The sequence below is a fragment of the Hipposideros armiger genome, unplaced genomic scaffold (genome assembly GCF_001890085.2).
Source record: "Hipposideros armiger isolate ML-2016 unplaced genomic scaffold, ASM189008v1 scaffold_300, whole genome shotgun sequence".
Classification (NCBI taxonomy): Eukaryota; Metazoa; Chordata; class Mammalia; order Chiroptera; family Hipposideridae; genus Hipposideros; species Hipposideros armiger.
In genome coordinates this window covers 535,166-558,507 of record NW_017731650.1, presented here as the reverse complement: position 1 = coordinate 558,507, position 23,342 = coordinate 535,166, and the positions used below count along the sequence as shown (strand labels likewise).

The 23,342-nt window shown below is 33.7% G+C and overlaps 1 long non-coding RNA gene across 2 annotated transcripts in view; it reads right to left on the bottom strand.

Moving 5' to 3' along the window:
* LOC109391718 (uncharacterized) overlaps positions 1-23,342 on the bottom strand; it is a 431,571-nt gene that overhangs the window by 129,969 nt on the left and 278,260 nt on the right. For both annotated transcript variants that reach the window (XR_002125904.1, XR_002125903.1), the window contains exon 5: positions 19,901-19,945. This is a non-coding gene — a long non-coding RNA (uncharacterized LOC109391718). The remainder of the gene's footprint in view (positions 1-19,900; positions 19,946-23,342) is intronic.

The window sequence follows — 23,342 nt, the reverse complement described above, 5'->3', positions numbered from 1 at the left end:
AAATACATGCTCCTAGTGAATCCTTACTATGTTAGTGATATCTTTGTATAGACAGGACAATGTGGAATTTTAATAATGCCTTTAACTGAGAGATAAGGAATGCATTAACAAAAACAGTTTGCTCACAGAACTAAACCAACAACCTTCAGACCAAACATATAAGGGTCGTTATAACATTCAAATATAGATACATCTTATTGCAAGTTAAATACCTCAGGTACCCTCTCTTCTCATGGCATGCCAACTGCTATCACCTGAAGCTAAAAGCTTATCACTCACTCCACACCTGCATTACTGCAACTATTTCCTCTGGGCCTTCATGACTCCAGGCTACCTCTTACCCTTCTTTCTGTATACTGCATACCACTTCCAGGCTAATCCATGGCAAACGCTACTCTCATATCAAAACTCTGCTTACAAATCTGTGATGAGTTCTTATCGCAAACCACACCAAACAGAAACTTTTCTGCCTGGGTATCAAGACCATATAGAAACTGTTTCCATCATTCTCATTTAAATTTATTTACTGAGATGCAACAACAAATACTTCTGGGTCACCTTTTCATTGTCCCATGAAAGGTCCCATCCATTGGAAACTGCGTTTTCATTCAGGAGCTTTCCCTCCTACCAAATGCCTTCCACTTTTACCCTTGGCTTCACTGACAAAGTTCTGCATAATCATCAATCTCTTAATCCTGATGCTTCCATGAAGCATTCTATTGTTTTTGCTACCATCAGTAGGTCCCATCTGCTCTCAACACCTATATCCCTAATAGCATTTCCTGGTAAAATGGCTTCTTATTGTTAAAGTTTCTTTTGTGTTTTTTAGGCACAGTTCCATAATTATAACATATTTGAGGAGAGACACCATGTTATTTACTTCGGTATCTTTTCCTATGACAAAAACTGTACTAAAATACAGAAAGCACTTGAAAATTATTGACCAATTGCAGTTAATTTCCACAAGCAATAAAAAATTACAGCATTGGATTCTTGCCCACTTCAAAATTCTCAAAGCACTTTCTTCTTGCTTTCCCAGTAATGGAAGTGGTTTTCAAGCTATAACAATTTTTTTTCCTCTGAAAGTTAAAATCTGTTATATGGTACTGACTTTAAAAGGTAAAACTTTTGTATATAATAATTTTTGAATTTTGTACATCTATGTGGAACAGTATTTTAGAACCTTGAGGATAGTTTCTGTGTACACAGAAACTATCTCCCAGACACCACACACCATTTAAAGCTTTTTCTAGTTCCTCAAAAATCAGCTCAACTATATTAATAGTATAAGGGAGCCTGGTAATAATTTGTTATAAAGGTATTATTTTTGGATCTCTTAAGGGATTTTTTTCTTCCTAATTCTTTTCATTTTTTTAACTAAATAAGCTAGCAATTAAAGTTTTTCAAGCTCTGTGATCAGTAACAATAACACACACCTCAGGGGTGATCAATTCTTGTTGAACTGAACTAAGAGTAATGGACAGATTTCACCATTTTAAAAGACCTTTTGTCCTTTTGTAAAAAAATTGAGTTTATTATTTTGTTTGTACATTTCTTTAAATGCATTTATAATTCTAGCAATAAGCTCTGATTGGAATTCTTGTACATTTTTATAGTTACAAAGTGACATTCTAAAGTTAAAAGATAAAGCAATTCTATTTTGTAATTACTACTTTAAAGACAGAGGGATCACTGGTAAATTATCCCAAATAACGAAAACATCAACAACTGGTCCAGTAGAAGCTCTCCTAGATGAGATTTCTAATTTCTCTGGGTCTCTCATTATTTCTTTGTGTTCACACAACTCTGTCCTGTCCATTCTTGTTTCATTATTGATCTGCCTGCATATATATTATCTCTGAAGATCAGTGGGGCATAATGAACACAAATACTACCTAGACAATATTAATGCTTATAATGAATGTTTTTATAATATTGACAATAGATATTTTATTAAGTGATATTTCTAATATTAATAAAATGTGAGATGCCTAGTATTCTAAAAAGAACTGCGAATTGAGAAATATGAACGTTTGTATAAAATAGACTGGAAAGGTCAAAGTCATAGGGTGGTCTAGGGAAACGAGTGGAATATGTTTTTCTAGTGAATGCAACATAAATGTGCAAAGTAAAAAGGAGAGCTGTGATAACCAATTTATTTCTGTGTATGTATGTGTTTATTTTAACATTGCAGGATTGTTCCCTGAAATGTGATATTTTTCTCACTTCAAATTCAAAGAAGTTATTTTTGAAAAATAACAACCCAAAAAAGGGGTGTTTGTCTGTTCTCTTTATAAAACACAGGGCTCCTGTTTATATTTTGCACAACTTTACTACAAGGAAAAACCCAGAAAACAAAGAAATAAATTAAGAAAACGTCACCAATAAAATACTTTTTTTTTTTTACTTCTTCAAATTACTTCAGGGTTAAACTTAAAATTCTATTCCCTATTTTTCCTGTTCTTAATTTTCTAAAATAACCGTTATTTCTATGTCAACGTTAAAGAGAGGTGGCGATATACCAACACTTTGCTTCATCTGCCCCGAGAAAAACCTCAATGATTAACAATGCAATGCCTAACAGTCCCCTTTCTTAACCTATGTCCAGCTCAGCAGCCTTTCAATGAAAGCCCAAGTTCAGTAATATGAAGGCATCCATTTCCTTGGAGTTGACTACACCCTAATCATCCTTTTAATAAACTAAATGTACTGGTGCCTGAAACTGAAATCACTGACTCAGTAATGAGTCTGTTTTTTTCCCACCAATATATTGCACTTAATTATATTCAAGAATTCCATTTTGTGAGCTCTATGTCATACTCTCTTCACATAAAAAGGGCAATGTTTAGTTTTGTCTTATGAAATCAGTCACCATTTCCAAGAGTCAAAGCAGAGAGGATGGTAGCACTGGCCAAAAGACGCTGTCCTCTGAGATGAGTAAGCGCCAGCCTCCTTGCCACAGTGTCTGCATGAATGCCCTGTTCATGCTGAAAATTTTTTTTATTTGTTTTGCTCTAGTTAGTTAGCATCCTCTATCCCTCTATAAGCAAGACATTTCTATGATTAAAGCAAATGTGCTGGATGCCGAAATTACCAACCAAAAAGTGAAAAATCAAAATATTTTTGCTGGGTTAAGTTTTCTTTTGTTTTTGACTATGGAAGTTTTTTACATTTGTTTTAAAAAGACCAGTTTAACTGAAGTGTTGATGAAGTACATTGTGTGGTCTGAAGTACTGTGGTTTGGTGCCACCTAGTCGGATGAATTTCTATTGTACTTAGTTTCTTAGACTTTTCTATATTCCGTGACGCCAGAGCACAGTTACTACATAATATTACTTTTCTTAATATAGCAAAAGGAATTAATAGTGATATGAGATGAAAGCACTAGAAACAGATAATTTAAAGATGGAAATTATCACTTCTCTGAGAAATAAGAAACATTTGTCAAAAGTAAGGATACACATAACACTCCAAATTGGTGCTGAGAATTACGAAATGGAATTTATATGTTGAAAATATTTACTCAAATTTCATCGACCAGAGTGTCATCAATTATGAAAATAGTGGAAGTGGGATGAAGGTACTGTTCAAGTTTCACAGCTTTGTCTATGCATGTTTGTGCCAAGCAGTCAGAAATACTAAATTGCTAATGATGAGGTCTAATCGTCAGATTGAAGTCTGAAAATTTAGAGGAAGATGAAGAAAAAGGGTGATGGAAAAAAAGACTACATAGCAAAACAGGAAAATTAAAAAAGAAGAGAGATCAAAGAAAACAATGAAAGCAGGAGACAGGCTGATTAAAAGGAGAAACGCTGTTACAAAGAAACCAGAAAAGCGAGCAACGCACAGCAACTTAGGTTTGGCAAATTTCATTTTGTTTTACATGGGAGGTAAAGCAAAAAACTGAGGTTTGAACTGTTAAAAAGCCAGCCTATGAGGCTTAGGGTTTAATTTTAGACTCAGCTTTGCACCGTTTTTCTAGCCTGGACGTTTCCTTTTTTTCCTTTTCAAAACAGAGCCTTTGATCTTTTGCCGTCATGGGCCTGGCCTCATGTACAGAATAAAAGTTGTGCGCGCCCATGTCTCTATTTTGTTAAATCAAGTATTACACATTGTACCATTTGTGTGGTCTGAAGACTATGGGAATGGTACTTTGTGTGAGTGAAGTGTTTGAAGATTCTGGAAATGAAGTGCCTAACCAGGAAGCCAAAGTAATTTTTTGCCAGAAAGACATTTTATTGATTTTAGATAAATTAAGCCAACTAATATAAAAATCCCAAATCTCTCCAGCAGAGTTAATCAATAATTACATCGAATAAGTCATTAATAAATGCGGATCCAGATAATTCAGTATATGAACTGAGAAACTTGTCTATACTACTTTTCATTGTAAATTCATCTAAATTAATAACTAGTTTCTTTTACTTCACTATCATCAATTAACATTTCAAAAAATTAAAAGTCTACCTAGACAGAGGAAATCAAGTCTATTTCAGAGAGTTCCTTAAAAAGAAAAACCTAAACAATTTAAAAATTACAGATCGATTTCATATATATAATTATTATAATTGGACCTACCACTGGTTATTAAAAGGACTACCACAATGTACTGATCACCAGGTGCAAATACTATGCTAAATAAGATATAGATATACATTTAAATTCAAATTAAATAAAATGTAAATCCAAATGAAACAGGTGTATTAACAGATGGAAGAAAATGGCCTTTGGTTTATTTTCTAGTTTTTGAAGTTACAGACTTAAACGCAAGCCAACAGAACTGATTATCAAATTAATTGGTCTATTTTTTCCATCAATAATTAATTTGTAAACTGAGTACATATCTTGATTATTATGTTCTCAATTTCTTTTCTTTGGGAAGAACACATGTTTGGATGAATGAAAAGCAGAATATCAAAAATGAAACATATATATCCCAAGAACACTACAGAAATAGAGTTTAATGACTAATTTGGTGACAGTTATGCAACTTACTTTGTATAATTTTTAAATTAAATCTAAATATACACTCATACTTATATAGAACATAACTACTGTACATAAAGTATTTTAAATTATCTTAATTGGTTCAAATGTTTACTATTTATATATCTTGAAGCTATTTTTCAAAGACTCAGCAAACAAATTTGACAAATATTGTTGGGAAGCTCTAGATTTGTACACCTCAGGTTATTTTAAAACAAGATTTAAAAAGGGCCTACTGCTTGTAATTAAATCTTACCACAATAGAACATGCTTCAAAAGTCTTTTCAAATGTCAGTATTGGGACTTTTCAGGTAAGTTAAACACCAAGAATAAGAAAATGGAAAACTAAGAGCTAAATTTGATAGGGATCTCAAATAAGTGTTAGGGTATATTTATCAAATATTAAACCATAGGTAAGATTTCAAAGGGTAGAAATGGGAGAAATGGTATAGAGAAAAGGGGATTAAGAAATATACCAGTTTGATACAATTATAAGGTATGTGAGAGAGAGTTGAGAAATTTAGTGAAGAGAAAAGAGATTTCTGATGAGGCTGTAAAGGTGATAGTGATCTGGACCACAGATTTGGAATTTATTTTGTGTATAACTCGGAATGACTGATATTTGCGCAATGTGGTCAGGCGTGTGTGATATGGATGGATAGCACTGTGGTACTAGTGGATTAGAGGCAAAAATGGGAAAATTGGAAGCTCGAATACTATTACAAAAATGGTGTTAAACATTTAAAAACTTTATCCACTACCTAATATAAAGGAAAAATCTAGTTTAAATGACATATTATAAATTTTCTTATGCTTATATAGTTAAGCAAACTTTAAACATCATAGGACTTTCTATAGCCAGAAAGGGGTGGGTTTGGAAGTCCTGCAGATTTCTTGTGGCAATGTAATTTGGTGCTATCTTTCTGGTAAGAAGTTCTGCAGAACGTATCAAAATCCATAAATTTCAGGATTATAGCAATCTTATTTTTAGGAATATATCCAGTGAAAAACTTAAAATGCAGATAAATATTTCTATAAAATGACAGATACATACCTCTGTATGTGTGTATAATAAAATACTGAGCTGTTGTGAAATGTTTACATATAAAGAAATTTGATATTCCTGACAAAATTCTCACAAAATTGATACTAAAATAATGCTAAAGCAGGTAGAATGTGTCTAAGGTATACACACACACACACACACACACACACACACACACACACACACACATCATGGAAACAAAATAACACCTGAAGGAAATAGTACAAATATGTGAATAACTTTTTTTCTGGATGGGATTATTTATGCATTAATACAAGTAACAGTTTAGTAAGCATCTAGAACATACCTGTTGTCATTTAGTATGGTTATGTGAATACAAAAATAATTCAGTTTATAAAATATTAGGAAGAGTTAGATACCAAATAAGTTCAATGAATTGTCCTGCTTTATGTCTATTCATAGAATGAGGGTTGCCTAGGTGCCCTGATGAGGCAACACTGAGGCAAGGGTTGTGACACGCAGGGTAAGGAGATCATAAAGTAGGAAGAAGACAGAAGACAGAGGGTTATGCTAGAGAAGCTGGTGAGGCCAATTTTTGCAAAGTGTGAAAAGAAGAAGGATATCAGGGGAAAAAAACAAGTATCCTTTCATCAAAATAATGGAAATTTCAAAGGGCTAAGAAGAAGCTAGCCATGGATCTGGAAGAGACTGAGTCAGATCAAGCTGAATGGAATGAAAGTTTCAAAGAAGAAAGGTGTGTACTAAGTTGATACATGAGAAAATAAGCATCTCAAAAACGCTTCCTTCAAAAAGTGAAGATCTGATTCATTGGGCTCTAAGAAAAAGGGTCTAATTTTTACAAAAAAGGACACTTCATTTTCTTAATGCTGCTTATTGTCAAAAGCGTTCTTAATTTTTTTACCCCATGAATACATGAATTTCTATTTTAAAACTAAGATGACAAAAACTTTTATACTTTAATGGTCTACTGATGCTAAAAATACAATATTTTTCTTGCTCATGAGATTCTAAGCTGCAAAAATATGTTAGTAGTTAAACTTGACTGATTTTTTTAAATACTAAAGATATATTCCATAAAATTGGATACCAGCCTCTTGCTAAAAGTAGATTGGAACAATATTAAAATAAGCACACTTATTTCAATTATATATTGCATCAAGAAACTCATGAAAATACCAGGCCTGGTTGATGAAATTCTTCAACATTCATTCAAACAACCACATTGTTCCCCCTTCCCCTCACGCCTGCCCTGTCCTCTTACAAACACCATATGAAAGTTTAGAACCTAAGAATAGAGGTTTTTTTCCTTTGTTTTTGGTTTTCATCTTCTCTTTCGGAAAGTTACAAAAAAAAAAAAGAGGTTTGTTTTAGAAGCATTCTAAATTCCCTTGATATTTATTGACCACACACGGGTCAGAACTTTATGCGTCTTTGTCCGGTCAAAAAATACTACACCAAAGAAAGAAGAGGTATGGGTAGGAAAGAGAATGAGAGGTGAGGGTTTGGGTTAATAAAGGATCAACCCACCTAACGTGTTCATGAATAATAACAGATCATCAAGTTATCTCATAATATATTATTTTTGTTTGTGATGCAAATTTCTAAAAAATTCAGTTTCGAATATGAACAAGTGACTGTATAAAAGAGGCTTTATCTGTTTATTTATGACTTGGACATGGCTCAAAATATATATTTTTAAAATGATGACTGCATGGGGAGTATAATCAACAATGTTGTAAAGATTTTGTAGGGTGTCAGATGGGCACTTGTCTTCTTAGGGAGACCACTTCATGGACTGTGTAGATCGATGCCTGACCACTCCTTTGTGTACCTAAAGCTGAAGTTGAATAATATTGAATGTCAGCTATAATTAATATATATACAGATATATATATATATATATATATATATCATCATGGGATGTGGAGTACAGCATAGGGAATAAAGTCAGTGGAATTGTAACAGCTATATATGATATCAGAGGAGTAGTAGATTGGGGGAGGGGGTTATCACTTTGTGAGGGGCGCAAATGTCTAACTATTACATTTGTTTATACACCTGAAATTAATAAAAAGTAAATAAATAAAATAAAATGATGACTATAATATGATGGAAATAATGTTATAAACTTTCTGACAACATAAATTAGAAAAAAAGCTATTATTAAATTAGGTAATTAGGTTTTATCTCTAGCTTTGATAAAAATTCATTGATTTACTTGAATAATATCTTAATGATGATGAAATATAGTAAAATCTAAGTAGTAATGAATCATAAAAATCATCAAGGCAATGGATTGATTCATCTTTGTGGCATTCCACATCATATTGTCTTACTAATATTGATCCCACAGAGGTTTCATTAATGTGCATAGGTCTAATTAAAAGTCAATTATCAGATTGACTAAAAGATTGGGGTAAATATATATTTTATAAGATTTAATGGCTGTATACAATCTATTTAATTCTCAAAGGAAAAAAAATACTTTCTCAGACTATGTTTCTTTCTGTGGTCATTTAACCTTTCTGTAACTTTGTTTTACAGTGTAGAAAATGAAACCTTCTTGATTATGCTAATGCACATGGAGGTGACATTAAACAAAATAAGAGTAGAGCAATATGATATTTAGGTCAAATATTTAATTTATTTTTACTCCCATTTATTTTTATGTCATTGGCATTCTTTCTGATGAGCTAATGCAAAAATAAATATTGTCATGATTGAGTGATATAGATCATTGAAAATTTCACACTTTGAGAGGGTTATTCTTCTTTAAGTAAGTTGGGTGCTATAAAATTATACAAAAAATCTGATAGGAAGAAGTGGGATCCTGAGTGCTTTGATTATGTTTTTGTGCTCATATTTGAACAGGATGGTTCTAACATTTGTAAGTTAAAATATAAAGTAGATTGTTTAAAAATAAGATTTGTAGTAATGAAACAAATATCAAGATTTGGGTGCTCTTCCTTTTATTTTAGGAAAATAGTCCTAGCTTTTGGATCCTTGTCTTTCAAAACATAAGGCATCTATTAAAGAAATTATCCTACATTAATATTCAATTATGGGTAAGACTTTTGTCACATCAGTCCTGCATTTATAATTTCAGGTAATATACTGGAGCACTATGGTTTCAAGTTCTGTTTACTTCTTGCCATAAATATACTGCTAAACTACCCCATTTACATCATATTTTAATTTACATCACATTTACATTATAATTTACATCATAAATTAACTTCCACCTACATCTTTTTACTAATTATACCCAAATCAGTATCTCTAGCTTATGTTTCTCTTTTAAGGACCAGTTTTATCTATTCAACAGTCTACTTACATAACCAACTGGTTTCATCCCAAATACATTAACCTCTCAACATGTTCATAATTGAACTCATGATCTTTCCCCCAAACCTGTTCTTTGGAGTTAGTAAATGGTACCTTCATCTACCCAAACTTTCTTGCAAACTTTGGGAGTCATCTAAGATTTCCAGCTTGTGCTAACCTCCCATGCATGAATAATGAAGTCTTATCAATTTGACATCTAAAATATTTCTTGAATAACCTACAAAACTATACCTTCTCCTAGCTCTTCATTAATAACTCTTCTCTTTCTTGACCTTTTTTTTTGTTTGATGTTTATTTAGTTTTCACAGTTGCAAAAACTTCCAGAGATTGTTCCAAAATGTTAATTTGTCAATTTATGCCCACTGTGAAATTTACTCATTTATTCTTCATTATCTTCAGAATTTAATTCAAAGTCATTAGCATTATATTAAAACCTCTTGTGACCTAGCACATGCCCATTTGTCTTGCCCCTCCCCTGACCTGTTCTCTGTGTTCAAAACACCATATTGTTATTCATAAAGTATGTTTATACTGCCATCAATACTTTTTTTATGGTATCTGGAAATCTCTTATCCATCTTATCTGTCAGCCTGTCTCTTCAAATCTTCACCTTCGTATTTCCTCTTCTGGAAAGCCATACCTGAGGTTTTCGAGCCAGATTAGGGTTAAAAGCTCTTAGATATGTGTGCATCCCTCTGATGACAGAAAATCTGACTGATGTCCATGAATCCTCAAAGCCTAGTACAGTGCCTGGTACACAGCATATGCTGAATAGTCAAAGATGAAATCCACAAATGAAAAAAAAAAAAAAACAACCTCTTTGAATAGATGAAAGTAAATGATGGGAGGCTATCTACATACTTTATGGGTTGGGCTATTAAATATTTCTGAGTTTCAAAACAATTAACTTAGACTTTGTGAAAATAAAGGAAACCTCATTTAAAACAGAATTGGGAAACCCTGTACAGGAGCTCTCCTGCTCTACCACTCCTACCTTGGCAAATCATGATAGGAACAAACTTCTTTGACATTCCCCACAAGAGGGTTGAAGGTTTTTCTCTTTATTCAGCATTAATTCAACCAATAAGAAGTCATTATCACCTCAAACTCTCGTTCTCCTCTAATGAACTTTTCCTCAAAATCACCCCTCCCACTTTTTTCTTTCCTTTATAAAGGCAAGCCCCTCTCCTTTGTTCTCCAGACTTGCCCACGGCCACCACAGCTTGCTTGCACCACAGAATTGCAATTCCCAAATCAACTCAACTTTGCTTTTATAATTTGTTAATTATTTTATTTGAGGCAGACAATTTATATACGCTCTATATTTTAGATAATTCAGTGAAATCGACTACTAAAACTCAACATCCCTTTTCACCGACCGTGTACAGGAGGAAAAGAGTGGCATTACATCAATTTTGTCTACTTCTTTTACAAAAGATAATCCAAAAATGTAATTTGAAAAAAATCATAATTTATTCATGTACTACCTTACCATTCTGGCTTTTCTATTAACTGGGTTAAAAAAATTACTAAGTAGGTATTATGGGTAAAATAGTGGGGATATAATGATAGCTGTGCTGTTAATGTCTCCATTTAGTTGAAATCCTAAGGTTTTGAACTGCTGTACTGGGAAAGCTGTATTTGTGGTTGGGAGACTGAGGGGTAAGTCTTCTCTTCCCACTGACTAGTCCATTTTGAGTTTCATGGCAGATGCTGGAGTTGACTGGAGACCTAACCTTCACAACACTGACTCAAACGTATGGAGAATCAATTTGGTCTCTGTGGACATCTTAAACCAGGAGATGCTCAAAGGTCACTACTGATAAGACTGTCACTGAGGTTTGTTGTAAAAAGGAATAAGAAGTAACAGCACATCTGAAACTAACAATAAAAAAAATAAAAAAAAGAAGTAACAGCATTATCACATGATGACGTGAGGTAAATACTGGTAAACTTTTCACTTTGTTCAGTATATTATTCTCTAAATACAGAGACTTATAAAATGATAGTTCTCCGAATTGCAGAGCATATTTTAAATGTTTTTCTGGAACCACCAAAAAAGGAAGTGACTTTTCCTTTCTAATAATAGTAGAGCATGGAAATATGTCCATAAGCAAGGCAAAGCAGAGAACTCAGGCTATTATAAGGATAAATTAGGCACAAAGTTTGTTTCTGCCTCAATAGTCCAGGTAATTGAAACCCAAACAGGTTCTGGCATGTCATTGGCACAGTTTTCCTCTTTGCTTTGGCGGCAGAGACACATTATTTTTTTCACGAGCCTGTAATCCATTTTAAGATACAGCATTTTACTTTGTCTGTAGTATATTTTAAAATATGGAATGAATTACTAGATCTTCAAATGATATATTCAAGCAATAAGTTAATTTGCCAGCAATAAGTTAATGAGAAAGTAAAGCTTTTACAAGACTGTAAAGACAGAATTGGCACATAGAACCCTTGCAGTATATGAAATGCACATAGATACACAGAAAAATGTACACATGCATTTCTCCAGTTTTGACATTCTCTCTTCTGCAACAGCCATCTCAAATTTGTTTTCTAAAACTGGATTCATTTTGATATCTCTCTCTACTTTCCAAATACTTATTTGTCCTCCCATATATCTTAGGTTTAGGATTTCATAATGCATCCAGGAACCCAGGTCATAAATATGGGAGTTGTCCAAGCTTTCATCCTTTCCGTCACACTGTGGTTTACCTCTTCCCTTCCACTATCCCTTAAATAAGTGAGAAGTTCCACTGATTCTGTTTCTCAAGTGACTCCTAAATCTCTGCACCAGTGCCCCTTCCCCATGCTCCACCTTTTCTTTCGTGGCTTTATGTTAGGAGTTTGCAATTTCATTCCAAGACTAGTGAAATGGCCTTCTAATTAGTATCATTATATCTGTACTGTCTCCCCCACACCTAGTCATCTACAATCAAGCTACAATACAAATCTCATGATGCCATGCACCTGTTACATAGATAAAGCCTGGGGCTTTTGATTGCCAGGAAATGCCTCCATTACCTAGCTTCTTCTTTGTCACCATTCTCAACTCACCTCTTTCTGTCACACGATTTTTACTACACCTTGTAGGACTGCATATCTTACCTTTTCTCCCACTCAGAAGGATGTTCAATGCTTCTGTGACTCTGTCTAGATCTTCCTAAAGTTGCATTTACCTCTAACTTTGTCAGCTAAATCTACAACTAAATTATTCATTCATTCAACAAATATGTATTAGCACCCACAGTGTACCAGCTCCTGGACTGAAAACTGATTATCAAGTTGTACTCCATCTTATACAACTGAAGGCAACAAAGGAACAAGACAAGCAAATAAAGGAACAAAAATTAATAGACAGAGGCAACAGTTTAGTGGTTACCAGAAGGTAAGGGGGGAGGGGGGATGGTAGAAGACGGTAAAGGGGGTCACACATATGGCGACGGAAGGAGATTTGACTTTGGGCGGTGAACACATACCATGCAATACATAGACAATGTATTATAGAATTGTACACTTGAAAGCTATGCAGTTTTGTTGATCATTGTCACCCCAATAAATTTTAATTAAAAAATGTTGTACTCCTTCCCCTCTTGTTTTTTTTTTTTTTCAATTCAGTTCATGGGTACCATCTCTTCCAAGAAGCCTGGGAGGCTGGCCTATCACCTTTCCTTTGTGCCTGCAAATACCCGGTGAATGTCCCAATCACTACATTGAAATCATGTTTGCTTATCTGTCTTACCCAAAACACTGCAGTCACTATAGGGCAAGTTCTTGTATTCTATTCTTCTCATTTCCCGAGTCCAGTGTCTGGTCCATGACAGTTGCTTAATATATAAGTTTTGAAGTGAGCTGAATGTTACTGAGACTAAGGGTTGCCAATGTAAATTAAACTTAATGCAATCACATATTTACTTCCTTTCAGGGTTTTTTTTCTCCTATCATTACTTTTTATGTGCATTCTATTCTTTCTCTCATTGTTTTTTCTTGTTTCTATTTACATCTCCTCTCTCTTCATTTCAATGTTTGGAAAGCTGTGAATAGGCTTGGTCACCTAGAAGTGGTAATAGTAGCACTGGCCACTTTCTTGGTCAGAGGAGCTTCTTAGAGTTTTGCCAGCAATGGAAATTCTGGGTTCTGGTGGCTGAGGGAAAGAATGAGTTCAGAAAGGAAAGGGAGAACAACAGAACGTTCTAAACGGGGCAATGCTCTAGGAACAAATGTTTTGGGATGCAATGCAAACAGATGTGAGGGGAGTTGCTATCCCCCAGTACTCAAATCATGAGCTCTTACTCCTTTGAGACTCCTGCCTTTTGCAACCCACCCAACGCACATGAGCATGCATACAAGTACACACATGCACACAGGCACACACATATGTACACACACACACACATGCATGCTCTTACACTTTGCTATGCCTGAATTGTCCATTTTTCCATTTTATAAAGTAGAAAGATCCTACCCATTCTTCAGGTTACAGGTCAAGTCTCACCAAGCTCTAGCTCACATTTACCTCACATTCTCTGATGGGAATACCACAAACTGTGGTAAAGGGCCCATTTTTAATTTCTAATCTACTGTGGATCAATAATTGTGGAAAATACAATGCAAATTAGTTACTATAATATATGAGTGGAATAAAGAAGGAAAAGTATGAGAAATATATTTAATACATCACTTTAGAATTGTTAGATTCAGCAGAAATAGAATCAATTTGTCAAACTGCTAAAAGGTTTCTAAATGCATATTCCCAATTTCTCTACTTATATCATTATGAATTAGAAACAGTGTGAACTGAAAGCAGTCCACAGACTAGGGTTTGGGAAGCAGAGTTCTAAAGAAACTAGTACTGACTTACAGAGTGGCCAGTGTACCCATCATCACTAAATAAATTAACGAACACACCTCAGAACCGGCACAGGAAGACACCAGAGTTTCTTTTTCTTTCTTTTCCTTTCTTTTCCTATTTTGGATATGTTTTACATAATTCTCTCAAAATTATGGAAGAGTTTCTATTAGCATTGCCCCAGTGATTCAGAGTCAGAGTTTTCCAGCTTTCAATCATTAATTCATTCCTCAACTAGCATTTATTGAACCTAATCTATATGACAAACACTGGCCTCGACATTAGGATTCAAATTTGCACAAAATATGGTACCTGCCAAACAACCGGAAAGTAGTCTTCAAAAGTATCAGGGTCATAAAGTCAAGGAAAGTCTATGGAATTTTTCTACATTCATGGAGTCCAATAAAATGTGAGTATTAAACAAGGTACATCATTCAGCAACAAAGTCTTATACTCTAAAGGATAGATGTTAGAATTTGTTTGGACAACTAATGAAACTCAAGTGGGATCTGAGGATTAGATGGTAGTTTTGTTTCAATGTTAATTTCCTGATGTTTTAGTTTTCTCCAGCTACCACGACACAACATCATTTACTGGGTAGCTTACTTATCACAGGTTTGGAGGCTAGGAAGTCCACAATCAAGGTGCCAGCCAATGCCATTCGCTGGGGAGAACTCTCTTCCTTGTTTGTGCTCTCACATGGCAGAGAGGGAGAAAGAAAGAAAGCTCTCTGGTGTATCTTCTTATAAGAGCCCTAATCCCATCATGAAGGTCTCCCCTTCATGACCTCATGTAAATCACTTAGCTCCCAAAGGCCCCTTCTCCAAGTACCATTACATTGGATTTAGGGCTTTAACATATAAATTTGGTAGGCAAGACACAATTCAGTCCTTAGCATATAATGCTGATAATTTTATTGTGATCATGTTGTAAAATGACCTTGTTTGTAAGGAGACACATCCTAAAGTAGCTGAGGATAGTGAGGCATTAGACTGGCAATTTACTTTCAAATGATACCCCGTGTTATACTTGCAAATTTCCTATAAGTTTATGATTGTTTAAAAAAAAAAAGGTTTTAATGATACTGTTTCTGGTCTTGAGATTCTCAATTCTACTTGGGAAGAGAGACGTCTGAGCAACTGTAATTAAATACCATTAAGTGCAGTGAAATGTGTGATGGTCTAACAGAGAATTAAAACAGAAGAGGAAAGGGTGAGTCTGTCCAGAAGGAAGGCGGACAAAATTCCAAAAGGAAGTAAGTCCTAAATAGGTCAGAATGGAAAACAAACTAGGGTCCACTGGACTCATGTTTATTCATGAATGACTATGTGACAAATTTACATGTTTGATTTTTATTTTCCCCTTGCATTTGACTTCCTTCTGATCCATACTTTTACTCAGCATTTCTTTTTAAGATGAATAAAACATTTGATTTGCAGGAATCTTGAATAAAAAGAAAGGGTGATAGTAAATTAGTAGCATGAATTTAGTTGGGGTCAGGAAAAAATGTGTACAAAAAATGAGGCTTCTTAGCTATCATTTTTTTTTTGCACATCATAATGTATTTTAACATCACCTTCTTAGCTTACTTTGTTCACCCTTGATTTCCCCTTTCAGGACTCCAGAGATAGTTGAAAAGTCTTATCTGGTAGGTCTCCATATTTGTTGCTATTACTATAACCCTCCCTAACTCTATGAAGTACAAGGGAGAACAAGGGTTAGAATGTTCTTAAATTTCCCTGTTTCTTATAGAAATCTATGGTTCACTCGTTAATTGATCAAATATTTACACAGTATCTATGCAAAAGTGGCCTAATGCCTGTCTGACTCCATTACATGCTTTTGTTGTTGTTGTTGCTTTTCCCAATTAAAACAATTTGGAGTCAACATTTAAAAACCATGAGATTTCACATAAAAATTCCAATATTCAATTCCCTATGCTTTCAGATGTTAATGGCCACTGGAACATACAATTGGTGAGAAAACTTGACTGGAATGAGTAGAAATAACCCTTGTATGTTGAGCATATGACCCTCTTTTCCCCAGTCCACATCACTCATTATTACATAATATTGGTCTGTTACACCCACTTTTGTTGTATGAGACCTGAAGGTACTTACATTTGCAACCCTACCCAGGTCATGAGAGAGCTTTGACTTTGAGAACAGACAATGCAAAAGTATGCATTTGAAATATTAAGTTACAAACTATCAAGCAAAAGTCAGCAATAAGCTAAACTTTTTTTTTTCTTTTTTTAGAAAAGACTGACCAAGATCCTTTCCTCCTTTCCAACTTGCCCAGTAAAATAGATACAAAATTAGAGTCATGGCTAGTGACTTCTGCAAATCAGAAGTCAGAAGAAACAACATTATGCACCAGGCATTACATTCAGTTTCAAAAGAGACTTTTACACTCACTAATTATTAATTTTTCTATAAAGGAAATTGACACTAGTACATCTGTTCAGATATTTTAAATTTACATTACCACTGAATTCAGACTAATGTGGAACTAGAGCTTCTTTCAAGCATAATTTAAACTATCAATAACTCTACTTTTGCTGGTTGAGACAATGTCAAAAATTCATTTAAATGGCATGAGTAACAACTTACATCATACAAAGTCCCGGAAACAATGCTCCTTTTCTTATAACAGAATTCACATAAAGAATTGCTTCTTTTACTTATTCTATTTTGTAAATAACAATTCCTATTTTTAGTCCACAGAGCCAACTTCATTACTATCTTAACAATAATAATAATCTTATATGTGTATAATGCTTTAAAGCGGACAGTGTGCTTTTTTTAGCTCCATATGAGGTAATGTATAAATAAGTTCAGCACCATATAAATAATTTTAATACATTTATAAATATTTTTTTGCTGAAATACTCAACTTAAAGATATAATTTTGAGCATGAATACCATAAAGAATATTTAAAATTCATTTTAAAATAATTTTATTATATATCAAAAACTTTATATTATTTATATCTCATCCATCAGAAGAATTGATTATGTACTCCAAGAGAAAATAGGAAAATAGAGAGGCATATAGTGGCACCTTATAAAATTTTGGTAAGATGAAACATTTCCACCTGATTTGTCCCCTTTCTCACAGTTCAATTCAGTTTAACTCAGTGACCATTTATTCAACATCTACTAGATTCAATAATGACTAACACACAGTCATTGCCCTCCAGGGGTTAACAGCCTACTTGGGGCAAAAAGATACATGCAAGATGAATTTTGTATGTGACATAATATGATGAGGTCTATTTTCCCCCAAGTGTTATGCAGATGTAAGGCAAGTGGTGAGAAACAGGAGTAAGGGAAGAGTCTCTGAATGCTTCTGGAAGGAGGTGTCATTTGGGATAAACCTTGAAAAAATTAGTAAAAATTTTAGTTTTATATACCTGCAACACAGTTGCGTGAACATCTATATTATTATTGCCTTTTCTTTCCCCTGATCATTTATGTGCACTTACCTAGTAATATTTTTATGTCTCTTTACCGTAACACTTTTTCTTCACTCCTTAATTTCCTGATTCACTATACAAATGGGACATATTCTTTTGTATGGCTGCCAAAAGTGTAATTAAGGAAGGCCCTCGTTCACTCTACTATTTTAAAGTTCTATTTTTAAAAAGGGTTTAGAGGGTCTATTAAATAAATCATGGTACATCAAAAATGTTGCCTATATGCAGCCATTAAAAAGGATGAAATGGATAATATATATTGCCTTAGAAGGATGTTCATAATTAAAATGTTAAAAACACAGAATCATGCATGTAGTATGAAAGCATTATGTGCACATATTGATACTGAGGTTTATGTATATAAAGAAGGAATCAGGAAAAATAAATACCAAAACTTTAACAGTATCTAACTTTGAGGGAAATACCACTTTCTATTTAGTATAATTCTCTGCTTTACCCATCCTAAGAATTAGATAACTTCTGCCTCTTTTTAATTCAGTAATTTAATATAATAATTATTCAAGAATGAATAATTTAATTCAAAATACATTTTAGACAATGTTAAAAATCATAAATTATATGAAAATATAAATTTTAATTGTTGAACAAACTACAGTGAAGAACTGATAATTATAAAAATTATGTATATATTAAGGCATAATTCTAATTTTATTAGAATAAAAAGTAAAAGCAGTTTTTAAACCAAGACCAAGCAAGGCTCACTATTTTCTGTCAATACACCAAAAACCTTGGTCATAATCACCTAAAGATAAAACACAACAAATGTAACAAATTCATGAGTCTGATTTATTATTTCTCAATGCTTTAATAACTCGAAATAAATTTTGCTTTGAAAGTATAGTAGACAACATATAAAGATTAAATAGAATCATAGAACCATATTCATCAGAAAATGATGCAATGCTCTATCACAAAGACAACTATAGACTAGAACTATAATGTAACAGCTAGAAAATTAAAGGGTTTCTTGGGCTCACCCAGATCTACACAAGGTATTCTTTCCCATCAATGAAACCCATTCCTCTGTCACTCAACAAGATCACAAACAATAACATGTTCTTTCCATATGGGATTGGAGGAGTCACACATTCATTTTACATTCCTTGTTTTACTAGATCTTCATTTCAGTTCAGTTAAGTGAAAAAGAATGATAGTATTACATGTATTTTATAGATGAAGAAACATTGCATTCTAGAGGCACCATGACATGTCAGCCTAAAAGCTCATGAAGAGTGAACAACCTATTGTGTAAACACACAGCAAGCATAAGAGATGATCAACTAAGGCATTAATAAGTGCAACCTGTCTGGACATTTTTATGAGAATATTCTGACCCAGTGTTGGTTTTTATGCCATTATTGCTCTTTTTTTTTGGGGGGGGGGGTCTTATGTCTTTCATTTACTGTTCTGTCTCTTTTAGGCATTGAGCAGTTTGTCCAAAACTAGAAAAGAGGTGCTAGAATGTGGCAGTGGGAAGCTGACCTACTTCTGAACAATTTCCATATGATTCACCACAATTAAACAATTTGGTTGGAAATAGCTACAATTAAGCTATTATCAGAGAAGTATTTACTAGACTAGGAATTCTAAATTTATCTTCACATAAGTCCTAGCCAAGAAAAGAGCCACATTTTCTGGTACTTTTATTAAGTAAATTCTTCCAAATTAACTAAATCACTGATAGCTAATTATACTTATACTATGGTTACTTTGGTTGTTTTTAAAGAAATTAGAGGTTTAAAATAGCATGCACACACACAAAGAAATAGTGGTAGATAAGAGAATCTCAGCTTCTAACAATATATTACATAAATTAATATACATAAATGTATATATTATAAAATTGCCTTCCTGATATATAGAAATTGCATATGGTAATGTCAATGTACCCTAAAATTATGGAGACACTAATACAAAAATGTAAAAGCAAGGATAAATTCTGTCTACAGTGAAACAAACTGTAATAATATATAATAAACCATAGTAGTACATAATAGGAAAAAATTCAAACTGAAGATTAAACATTATGTGTTGGATGATTTCCAGTTTAGCAACTAAGTACATATAGCACACTTTCAGTTATTCAAAATAAGCAACATCAATTCTATCAGTATCAAACAAGAGGAGTAAATTATTGAAACATAGATAAATGCAACATATTTTATAACCAGAAAAGCGTTCTTTTTCCTACCTTTATAGATGTGTGAAAAGTTCTAGGATTAAGCTTCAAGATACCCTACAAAAGAAATAGAAAATAGATGACATAGAGAATAATAGACTAGTAGGATTGTTTTCACATTATTATTAACATTGAATGTTAACGATCTCTTTGCCAGGGGGTGGTCTATTTACTGTGGCAAGGCACTGGCTGTTCCACCCACAAATATTCATGATTCTGACAACACTGAAGGTAATATAGGGTACACAAGCATTAGAATAAAAACATAATATATGAACTGCACATTTTTGCTGTCTATAGAGCATGTATATAGAGATTAAGATTTGTTCACAACTATCAGCCAATTTAGTAAGTTTACTATTGATGGTGACAGTAGAAAGCAAAAAGTAAAATCACACCATATTGGAAAAGTGAAGTAAAACATTAACTAATAAACAACAAAAATTACAAAACAAAACTTCTAGGTTTAATTACATCTTTATATCATTAAAAATATAGGTATTAAGGTAATTGTAGCTCATAATGTACAGGTAATTGTAGTATATAATGTGGATATGATCACAAGATTTCGGAGAAATCTAGTCCTAAGATCTAGAGATTTAAGAGAAGTATTACCTGGCATATGCAATTACTGTAAGAAAATTCTAGTGCCCTTCAATAGAACAGAATCAGCCTTAGAACTAGAAGGTAAATTAAAAATCAACTGGTCCAACATCCTCACTTAGCAAAGCAAGGCTGCGTAACTAGCTTGTGGCGGAAGTAAGGGTAGATTTTCCATCTCCCAGCCTCATAAATTACTTAAGTCTTATCATTTCCAAGATTGAAAAAAAAGATTCTTTTCTTCATTGTATGTTTTTTATTCCTTTGTCGGAAATTATCTGCCCACATATATGGGGGTTTATTTCTGGGCTCTTAATTCTGTTCCATGGGTCAGTGTGTCTGTTTCTCTGCCAATCCCATGCTGTTTTGATTATTATTACTTTGTAGTATAAATTGAAGTCAGGGAGTGTGACATCTCTAGCCTTGTTAGTTTTTCATAGGATTGCTTTAAAAATAAGACCTGAAACAATAAACTGCATGAAAGAAAGCCTAGGTACTAAACTTATGGACCTTGGATTCAGAGAGGATTTTATGACTTTGACCTGGAAGGCAAGAGAAGTAAAAGCTAAAATGAATGAGTGGGACTATATCAAATTAAAAAACTTTTGCACAGCAAAAGAAACCATCAACAAAACAAACAGGTAACCAATTGAACAGGAGAAGATATTTGCAAACAACGTCTCCTGTAAGGGGCTAATATCCAAAATATATAAAGAACTCATACAACTCAACAATGAAAAGCACAAACAATCCAATTAAGGAATGGGCTGAGGACCTGAACAGACACTTCTCCCCAGTAGACATACAAATGGCCTACAGATATATGAAAAAATGCTCAGCTTCAATAGCTATTAGGGAAATGTAAATCAAAACCACAATGAGATTCCACCGCATACCTGTTAGAATGGCTATTATCAACATGACAAATAATAAAAAATCTTGGAGAGGTTGTGGAGAAAAGGGAACCCTCATACACTGCTGGTGGGAATGTAAATTGGTACAGCCACTATGAAAAACAGTATGGAGTTTCCTCAAAAAATTAAAAATGACCCAACAATCCCTCTTCTGGATATCTACCCTAAAAAATCTGAAAACATTTATCTGTAAAGATATATGTACCCCTGGGTTCATTGCAGCATTGTTCAATGTGGTCACGATATGGAAACAACCAAAATGTCCTTCAGTGGATGATTGGATAAAGAAGATGTGGTACATATACACAATGGAGTATTACTTGGCCTTAGAAAAAGATGAAATACAGCGATTTGTGACAACATGGATGGGTCTTGAGATTATCATGATAAGCGAAGTTAAGTCAGACAGAATAAGTCGAGAACCATATGACTTCACTCATATGAGGCATATAAAACCAAAAACAACAAATGAATAAGACAAACAAACAAACAAAAAATCATAGACACAGACAATAATTTAGTGGTTACCAGAGGATAAGGGAGGAAGGGAGTGGTAGAGTAGGGTAAAGGGTATCAAATATGTGGTGATAGAAGGAGATTTGATTTCGGGTGGTCAACCCACAGTGCAATGTGTGTGTGTGTGTGTGTGTGTGTGTGTGTGTGTGTGTGTGTGTGTATGATGTATTATAGATTTATACACTTGAAACCTATATGTGTTTGCTAACCAATGTCACCCCAATAAATTTAATAAAGATAAAAAAAGAAGAAGTAGAGGGAGTGGAATTTTATATTCTGCTCTAGACATGTTCCACCTTCTTAGTGATGCTTCATACTCCTGTCTGAATAAAGACCTATGTCATCAATATTTATTTCTTTGACCGCATTCAAAACTCCTTTCTTTGGTAGAGGAAGACACCAAAGAATTAGAGGACAGGATTCTTCTAGTCATAAGCTGCTTATAAATCAATGAGAGAAAACAGGAGGAAAATCAAGAAAGAAAGTACATGAGCTACAAATCTGACAACACCAGTCAACAACACTGCTAGAAGGATCTGAGAGAAGCCATCCAGTGGTACACATATGAACTCTGTTTTCAGGGCAGCCTTCAAGGAAAATCTCCCATTGCTCTTTAATAAATGCATCCCCTTTCTAAATTGGTCTGTACTTTTATAAGCAGTAATACAATCATTCTTTTTTGCTCTCTGGCTAGACTTCATTGAAAAAAATACACAATCATTTGTGATTTTTAATTAGTAAAATGTGATTTTTTTTTTATAACAACAACCATGGCTTATCACACCAATTCTTGTAAACGCTTTCAAAAGATAGAGAATAACCCCTGGCCCATTGTGTTTTGCTGTTAACAGTAACCTCTATGTTTTCAGGAAGTACAATAACAGAATCGACACTACAGAAGCATAGAATCCACCTCTGTACTATCCAGGCCTAGAATTGTAAGAGACCGGGGACTGAACAAGCAGCAATACAATAGCTGTGGGATATTTTCTTGTGCTATAATTTCAGAAACAGCTTGTGATGTCACCCTGGAAGTTCACGGTATCTGTGAGATCTGCACTTGCTGGACAAACTTAATGATTGATACATGTTTTTCTTTTCAGAATGTCAAAGGATGAGTGTTGTAAATTTAAAAGCTATATCAGATATATATATATATATATATATATATATATATATATACAGATAAAAAGTGTTTCCAAAACATGAAATTTAAATTTGAGAGATTGGGGCATATCTAAAGTAGCTAGCATCTTTAAGAACATATAAAGCATTACTTAGTAATAAGGTTTATTTTTTGGATTTTTTTACTCCAACTTTAGAGTTCTGCTTAACTCACTTAAATTGCTGAGACAATTTTTTTGTGTGTGTTCCAAAGTACAAGCAACTTAACCCAATTATATTATAGTTTAGCACTCTTATTT